The 8,212-nt window shown below is 36.1% G+C and overlaps 1 non-coding gene across 1 annotated transcript; it reads right to left on the bottom strand.

Annotated features, from left to right (window-relative positions):
• Positions 1 to 4,668: 4,668 nt before the first annotated feature.
• LOC119622045 (U6 spliceosomal RNA) lies at positions 4,669 to 4,775 on the bottom strand. Its single transcript, XR_005238641.1, has one exon. It is a non-coding gene; the product is annotated as a U6 spliceosomal RNA (small nuclear RNA).
• Positions 4,776 to 8,212: the final 3,437 nt, after the last annotated feature.

Below are 8,212 nucleotides of genomic sequence, written 5' to 3'. Positions count from 1 at the left end.
TAAAGTGTAATAATAAAAAATAAAATAAAATAAAATAAAATAAAAGGCATTTGACACAATTTAAAATTCACTCATGATAAAAACCTTTCCACAAACTAGAAACATTAGGTTGGTGCAAATGTAACTGTGGCTTTTGCCTTTAAAAGTAACAGCAATTGCATTTGCACCAACCTGATAGAAGGAAACTCACTCAACCTGATAAAGGGCATCTACAGAAAACCTATAGATAATAATACTTTTTAAAAACTTTTATTCTGCCAGGCATGATATGGCTCATGCCTGTAATGCCAGCACTTTGGGAGGCCAAGGTGGGGGCGGATCACTTGAGGTCAGGAGTTCGAGACCAGCCTGGCCAACATGGTGAAACACTATCTGCACTAAAAATACAAAAATTAGCTGGGCATGGTGGCACATGCCTATAATCCCAGCTATTTGGGAGGCTGAGGCAGGAGAATCACTTGAACCTGGGAGGCAGGGGTTGCAGTGAGCTGAGATCGTGCCACTGCACTCTAGCTTGGGCGACAGAGCAAGACTCCATCTCAAACAAACAAACAAACAAACAAAACAAAACAAAAACACCTTTTAAGTTCAGGGGTAAAAATTCAGGTTTGTAACACAGGTAAACGCGTGTCATGGGAGTTTGTTCTACACATTATTTTGTACGTTATTTCACCCAGGTGTTAAGCCTAGTACCCATTAGTTGTTTTTCTTGACCCTCTTCCTCCTCCCACCCTCCACCCTCTGATAGGGCCCAGTGTGTATAGTTCACCTCTAATGTGTCCATGTGTTCTCATCATTTAGCTTCCACTTACAAGGGAGAACATGCGGTATTTGGTTTTCTGTTCCTGCGTTAGTATGCTAAGGATAATGGGCTCCAGCTCCACCCATGTCCCTGCAAAGGACAAGATCTTGTTAATTTTTATGGCTGCACGGTATTCCATGGTGTATATGTGCCACATTTTCTTTATCCAGTCTATCATTGATGGGGATTTAGGATGATTGCATGTATTGTGAATAGTGCTCCAATGAACATACATGTGCATGTGTCTTTATAATAGAACGATTTTTATTCCTTTATTCTTTTATTCCCAATAATGGGATTGCTAGGATGAATAGTATTTCTGTCTTTAGGTCTTTGAGGAACTGCCACACTGTCTTCCACAATGGCTGAACTAATTTACACTCCCACCAACAGTGTTTAAGCATTCCTTTTTCTCCACAACCCTGCCAGCATCTGTTATCTTTTGACTTTTTAGTAATAGACATTCTGACTGGTGTGAGATGCTATCTCATTGTGGTTTTGACTTGCATTTCTCTAATGATCAGTGATGTTGAGCTTTTTAAAATATGCTTATGGGCTGCATGTATGTTCTTTTTTAAAAACTGTCTGTGTCATTTGCGCACGATTTTATGGGTTTTTATTCTTGTAAATTTGTTTAAGTTCCTCATAGATGCTGGATATTAGACATTTATCAGATTTATAGTATGCACAAATTTTCTCCTATTGTGTGGATTGTCGGTTTATTCTGTTGATAGTTTCTTTTGCTCTGCAGAAGCTCTTTAATTAGACCCACGTTGTCAATTTTTGCTTTTGCTGCAATTGCTTTTGGCGTCTTTGTCATGAAATCTTTGGCTGTGCCTATGTCCTAAATGGTATTGCCTAGGTAGTCTTCCAAGGTTTTTATACTTTTGGGTTTTACGTTTAAGTCCTTAATCCATCTTGAGTTAATTTTTGTATATGATGTAAGGAAGGGATTTGGTTTCAATCTCTTGCACTGCCTAGCCAGTTATCCTGGCACCACTTATTGAATAGGGAATCCTTTCCCCATTGCTTGTTTTGTCAGGTTTGGAGAATATCAGATAGTTGTAGGTGTGCAGTCATATTTCTGGGTTCTCTATTCTGTTCCATTAGTGTATGTGTCTGTTTTTGTACCAATACCATGCTGTTTTGGTTATTGTAGCCCTACAGTATAGTTTAAAGTTGGGTAGCGTGATACCTCTAGCTTTGTTCTTTTCGCTTAGGATTGCCTTGGCTGTTCAGGCTTTTTGATTCCATATGAATTGTAAAGTAGTTTTCTCTAGTTCTGTGAAGAATGTCAATGGTAGTTTAATAGGAATAGTATTGAATGCATGAATTGTTTTGGTCAATATACCCATTTAAACCACGTTGATTCTTCCTATCCATGAGCATGAAAAGTTTTTTCAGTTGTTTGTACCATCTCTGATTTCTTTAGCAGTGATTTGTAGTTCCTGTAGAGCTCTTTCACCTTCCTAGTTAGCTGTATTCCTAGGTATTTCATTCTTTTTTGTGGCAATTGTGAATGGGAATTCAATCCTGATTTGGCTATTGGAATGACTGTTATTGGTGTATAGGAATGCCAGTTATTTCTGGGCATTGATTTTGTATCCTGAGACTTTGCTGAAGTTTTTTATTAGCTTAACAAGCTTTTGGGCTGAGATGATGGGGTTTTCTAGATATAGGATCATGTCATCTGCTAACAGGGATAGTATGATTTCCTTTCTTCCCATTTGGATGCCCTTTATTTCTTCCTCTTGACTGATTGCCTTGGCCAGAACTTCCAATACTATGTTGAATAGGAATGGTGAGAGGGGGCATCTTGTGCTGGTTTTCAAGGGAAATGTTTCCAGCTTTTTTTGCCCATTCAGTATGATGTTGGCTGTGGGTTTGTCATATATGGCCCCTGCTATTTTGAAGTATGTTCCTTCAATACTTAGTTTATTGAGAGTTCATAACATGAATGGATATTGAATTTTATCAAAAGCCTTTTCTGCATCTATTGAGATAATCATGTGGTTTTTGTTTTTAGTTCTGTTTATGTGATGTATCAAATTTATTGATTTGTGTATGTTGAACCAACCTTGCATCCTGGGGATGAAGCTGACTTGATCATGGTGGATAACCTTCTTTTTGATGTGCTGCTGGATTTGGTTTGGCAGTATTTTGTTGAGGATTTTTGCATTGATGTTCATCAAGGATATTGGCCTGAAGTTTTGTTTTGTTTTGTTTTGTTTTATCTCTGCAAGGTTTTGGTATCAGGATAATGCTGGCCTCATAGAATGAGTTAGAGAGGAGTCCCTCCTCCTCAATATTTTGGAATACTTTAAGTAAGAATGTTACCAACTCTTCTTTGTACATCTGATAGAATTCAGGTGTGAATACGTCTGGTCCTGGGCTGTTTTTTGTTTTGTTTTGTTTTGTATGGTTGGTAAGCTATTTATTACTGCCTCAATTTCAAAACATGTTATTGGTCTGTTCAGGGATTCAATTTCTTCCTGGTTCAGTCTTAGGAGGGTATATATGTCCAGGAATTTATCAATTTCTTCTAAATTTTCTAGTTTACATGCATAGAAGTATTCGTAATATTCTCTGATGGTTGTATATCTGTGGGGTTAGTGGTAATATCCCTCTTGTTTTTTTTATTATGTTTATTTGAATCTTCTGTCTTCTTTATTAGTGTAGTTAGCAGTTGATTTATTTTATTAATTTTTTTCAAAAATCCATCTCCTGAATTTGTGGATCTTTTGAATGGTTTTTTAATGTCTCTATCTCCTTCAGTTCAGCTCTGATTTGGGGTAATTTTTGTCTTCTGCTAGCTTTGGGATTTGTTTGCTCTTGGTTCTCTCATTCTTTCAGTTTTGATGTTTGGTTGTTAACCTGAGATCTTTCTAACTTTTTGATCTGGACATTTAGTGCTATACATTTCCATCTTAACACTGCCTTAGCTGTGTCCTAGAGATTCTGGTACGTGGTCTCTGTGTTCTCATTAGTTTCAAAGAACTTCTTGATTTCTTCCTTAATTTCATTATTTACCCAAAAGTCATTCAGAAGCAGGTTATTCAATTTTCATCTGATTGTGTGGTTTTGAATGAATTTCTTACTTTTGATTTTGTATTTGATTGTGCTGTGGTCTGAGAGACTGTTTGTTATGATTTCAGTTCTTTTGCATTTACCAAGAAGTGTTTTGCTCCTGATTATGTGATCAATTTTAGAGCAAGCACTATTTGGTGATGAGAAGAATGTATTTTCTGTTGTTTTAGGGTGGAGAGTTCTGTAGATATCTATCATGTCTATTTTATCCAGTGCTGAGTTCAGGTCCTGAATATATTTTTAAATTTTCTGTCTCGATGATCCATGAAATGTTGTTAATGGGGTGTTAAAGTCTTCCACTAGTATTGTCTGGGAGTCTAAGTCTCTTTGCAGGTCTCTAGAACTTCCTTTATAAATCTGGGTGCTGCTGGGTTGGGTGCATATATATTTAGGTTAGTTAAATCTTCTTGTTGAATTGAACCCTTTATCATTATATAATGCCCTTCTCTGTCTGTTTTTATCTTTGTTGGTTTGAAGTCAGTTTTTTTCAAAAATAAGAATTGAACCTCTGCTTTTTTCTGTTTTTCATTTCTTTTGTAGATTTCCCTCCATACCTTCATTTTGAGCCTATGTGTGCCATTGCATGTGAGATGGGTCTTTTAAAGACAGCATACCAGTGGGTCTTGGTTCTTTTTTTAGCTTGCCACTCTGTGTCTTTTAATTTGGGCATTTAGCCCATTTAAATTTAAGGTTAGTATTTATATGTGTGGATTTTATCCTGTCATCATGATGTTAGCTGGTTATTTTGCAGACTTGTTTATGTGGTTGCTTTATAGTGTAAAAATATGGAATATTTCACAAATTTGTGTGTCATCCTTGCACAGTAGCCATGCTAATCTTCTCCATATTGTTCTAAACTTAGTATACATGCTGCCGAAGCAAGCACTAGATAATATGCTTCATGGTGAAAGACTGAATGCTTCTCATAAGATTGAGAACAAAGCAAGGATGTCTACTCTCACTACTATTCAGCATCATAGTGGAAATCTTAGCCAGTTCAATAAGGCAAGAAATCAAAAGAGATAAAGATTAAAGAGGAAAAATTAAAACTGTTCCTATTTGCAGATGACATTGTGGTTTACATAAAAAACCTGAAAGAATAAAAAACAAAACAAAACAATTCAGAACTCCTTAAAAAATGAGCGATTTTGGGAGAGGTTAAGAATACATTGATGAAATAGAAAGTCAATCATGTTTCTACATATTAGCAATAAACATTTGTAAGCTGAAATTTAAAAACTACCATTTCTATATACTCTAAAAAAAAAATGAAATACAGTCCCCAAGTTACCATAATTCAACTTACAATTTTCTGACTATATTACAGGCTTGTTAGGATGTGACTCTATCATAAGTTGAGGAGCTCCTTAAAACTTATAATGGGATTATGGTTTATATTGAATGTGTATCACTTTTGCGCCATCATAAAGTCAAAAGTTTGCAAGTTGAAACATAAATCAGGGACAATTGTGTTCCTAACATTAAAGGCATTTTCAATTTATGATACTTTTTACTTATGATGGGTTCATTAGGATGCAACTCCATCATAAGTCAAAAAGCAGCTGTACTTATGTGTAAATCACACAAAACCTGTACACAAATGTTTAGAACAGCTCTATTCATAATCACAAAAAACTGCAAACAACCCAAATGCCCTTTAAAAGGGATTAAAAAAACAGTGTTACAGCCATGCAATGGAATATTATTCAGCAATAAAAAGGAATGCACTATTGATAAAATAAACAACTATATGACTCTAAAAGGCTGAGTAAAAGAATCCAGTCTTAAAAGGTAACAATCTATATGATTCCATTTTATATGACATCCTCTAAAAGACAAAATGATAGTGATAGAGAATAGATCAGTGGGTGCCAGGGGTTAGAGGTAGCGGCACAGAGTGGCTACAAAGAGATTTCATGAGTGAGTCTTTTGGCTAATGTAAATGTTTTTTGTCCAGATATTGGTGGTGGTCACATGAATTAAAACGTGTTAAAAATCATAGAAATACATGTCCCCCGTAAAAAAATAAATCAATAAATAAAATCCATTTTACTGTATGTTAATCCAAAAAATAAAATTTGAAAAAGAAGAGATTAAACAAGAGGATTCTGGGAAGATGACAGAGTAGAAAGCACCATAAATACGTTTCCCCAAAAAGACAATAATTGCACTAGCAAACTCTGTGTGATGTAACTATTTTGGAACTGTAGAGTTTATTGAAGGCTTTTAACTTCCAGCGGAAGGCATGGGTGGTAAACTGTGGTTAATTTCAGCTCTTAGCACAGTAGTAGCTACCCACTCTCAGCCTTGTGGCAGTCATCTGTGCATTTTCCCTGGAACAACCTGTACATAGCTTGCAGTGCCCGGGATACGCATAAGAACTCAGCCCTCCAAATACTGAGGATCTGTGCTCAGATTGCTGATTGCTATTTCTGATCATAGAAACACAAAGAGGTGGGACGCCACTGTTGTTGCACCTTCCCACATTGTTGCAAGAGCCTCCCCCCTAGCTAAAATGACTTCCAGGAGATTTGAAGTGCTGGCACCCATTTCTTCTCCCTTCATTTTTCTCTTTTTCCTCTTTTTAGAGCCAGCCACTAAAGACTAAGATATTCAGGCCAGGTGCAGTAGCTAACACATGCAATCTCAGCATTTTGTGAGGCCATGGCAGGAGGATCACTTGATTCCAGAAGCTCAAGACCAACCTGGGCAACATAGTGAGACCCCCATCTCTATGGAAAAAAAAAGAAAGATTCACAAGCAACTATGTATATGAGAGAGATTAGAAAGTGACTGTACATGCCCAGGGAAAGGTGCAGGCTCACAAAAGGCTTGGGAAGATCTTAAGTTTACACCTCAGGCTGATCCTTGGCACAGAGACAGAATACAACAATTAAGAAAGAAAAAAATAGCAAAAATAACGAATCCTCAGAAAGGGGGGGAATTGGATTTCCAGAATTACCACATTACTAGATTCAAATGTCTGGATTTCAACAACAAAACTGACAAAGTATACAAAAAGAGAGTAAAGTGTGACCTATTCAAAGGGGAAAAAATAAGTCAATGAAAACTGTCCCTGAAAAAGAGCAATAGGCAGACTACTAGACAACTACTTTAAAATAGCTATCTTAAAGATGCTCAAAGAACTAAAGGAAGATACGAGAAAGTCAAGAAAACAATGTGTGAATGAAATGGGAATGTCAATCAAGAGACAGAAAGCTGAAAAAGAAACCAAAAGAAATTGTGGAGTGGAAAAATATAATCACTGAAATTAAAAAATTCACTAGAGGACTTCAAAGGCAAATTTCAGAAGGCAGAAGAAAGAACCAGTTAACTTGAAGATAGGGCAATGGAAATTATTCAGTCTTGAGGAACAGAGAGAAAGGAGATTGAATAAGATTGCATAGAACCTAAGGGACCTGTAAGACACGATCAAATGGACCAACATATATATTGTGGGATTTCCAGGAGAAGAGAGACAAAAAAGGTAGAGAATATTTGAACAATTAATGGAAGAAAAACTCCCCAAATTTGCTGAAGGGCATGAATATAAATATCCAAGAAGCTCAACAAACTCCAAGTAAGATGACCTCAAAGACACCCTCACTGAGACACATTATAATCAAACTTTTGAAAGACAAAGACAAGAGAATCTTGAAAGCAACAAGAGAGAAGTGATTCAACAGATACAAGGAATCCTCAGTAATACTATGAGCAGATTTTTCATCAGAAACTTGGAGTCCAGAAGGAAGTGGGCTAATAGAGTCTAGGTGCTAAATGAAAAAAAAAAAGTCAACGAAGAATCCTATATTCAGCAAAACTATCCTTCAAAAGTGAGGCTGAAAGTAAGACGGTCCCAAATAAGCAGAAACTGAGGGAGTTTGTTACCACTAGACCTGCCCTGCAAGAAATGCTCAAGAGAGTTTTGCAGGGTACAATGAAAGAACACTAGCAGCAAGTTAATTCTCTATGAAGAAATATAGATCTCAATAAAAGTACATACATGGGCAATTATAAAAGATAATATTATTCTAACAGTTTGTAATTCCACATTTTCCCTCATGATTTCGGAGATTAATATCTTTTAAAAAATAGTCTAAAAAGTGAGTGTTACTATAATTTAGCTTTATAAGTTCACAATTTATTTTCTTCATAACCTAAGACACTAAGCATTTAAAATAATTGTTAGTTTATGTTTTGGACACAAAATGTACAAAGTTGTAATTTGTAACATCAGTAACCAAAAGAGGCAAGGATAGAGCTATTAAAGGAGTAGAGTTTTGTGTGTTATTAAAGATAAGCTTACACAAATTCACTTCAGAG

This window comes from Chlorocebus sabaeus, chromosome X, assembly GCF_047675955.1.
Source record: "Chlorocebus sabaeus isolate Y175 chromosome X, mChlSab1.0.hap1, whole genome shotgun sequence".
NCBI classification, from domain to species: Eukaryota; Metazoa; Chordata; class Mammalia; order Primates; family Cercopithecidae; genus Chlorocebus; species Chlorocebus sabaeus.
Note: the sequence above shows the minus strand (reverse complement) of the source record. Positions and strands in the feature narration are given on the sequence as shown.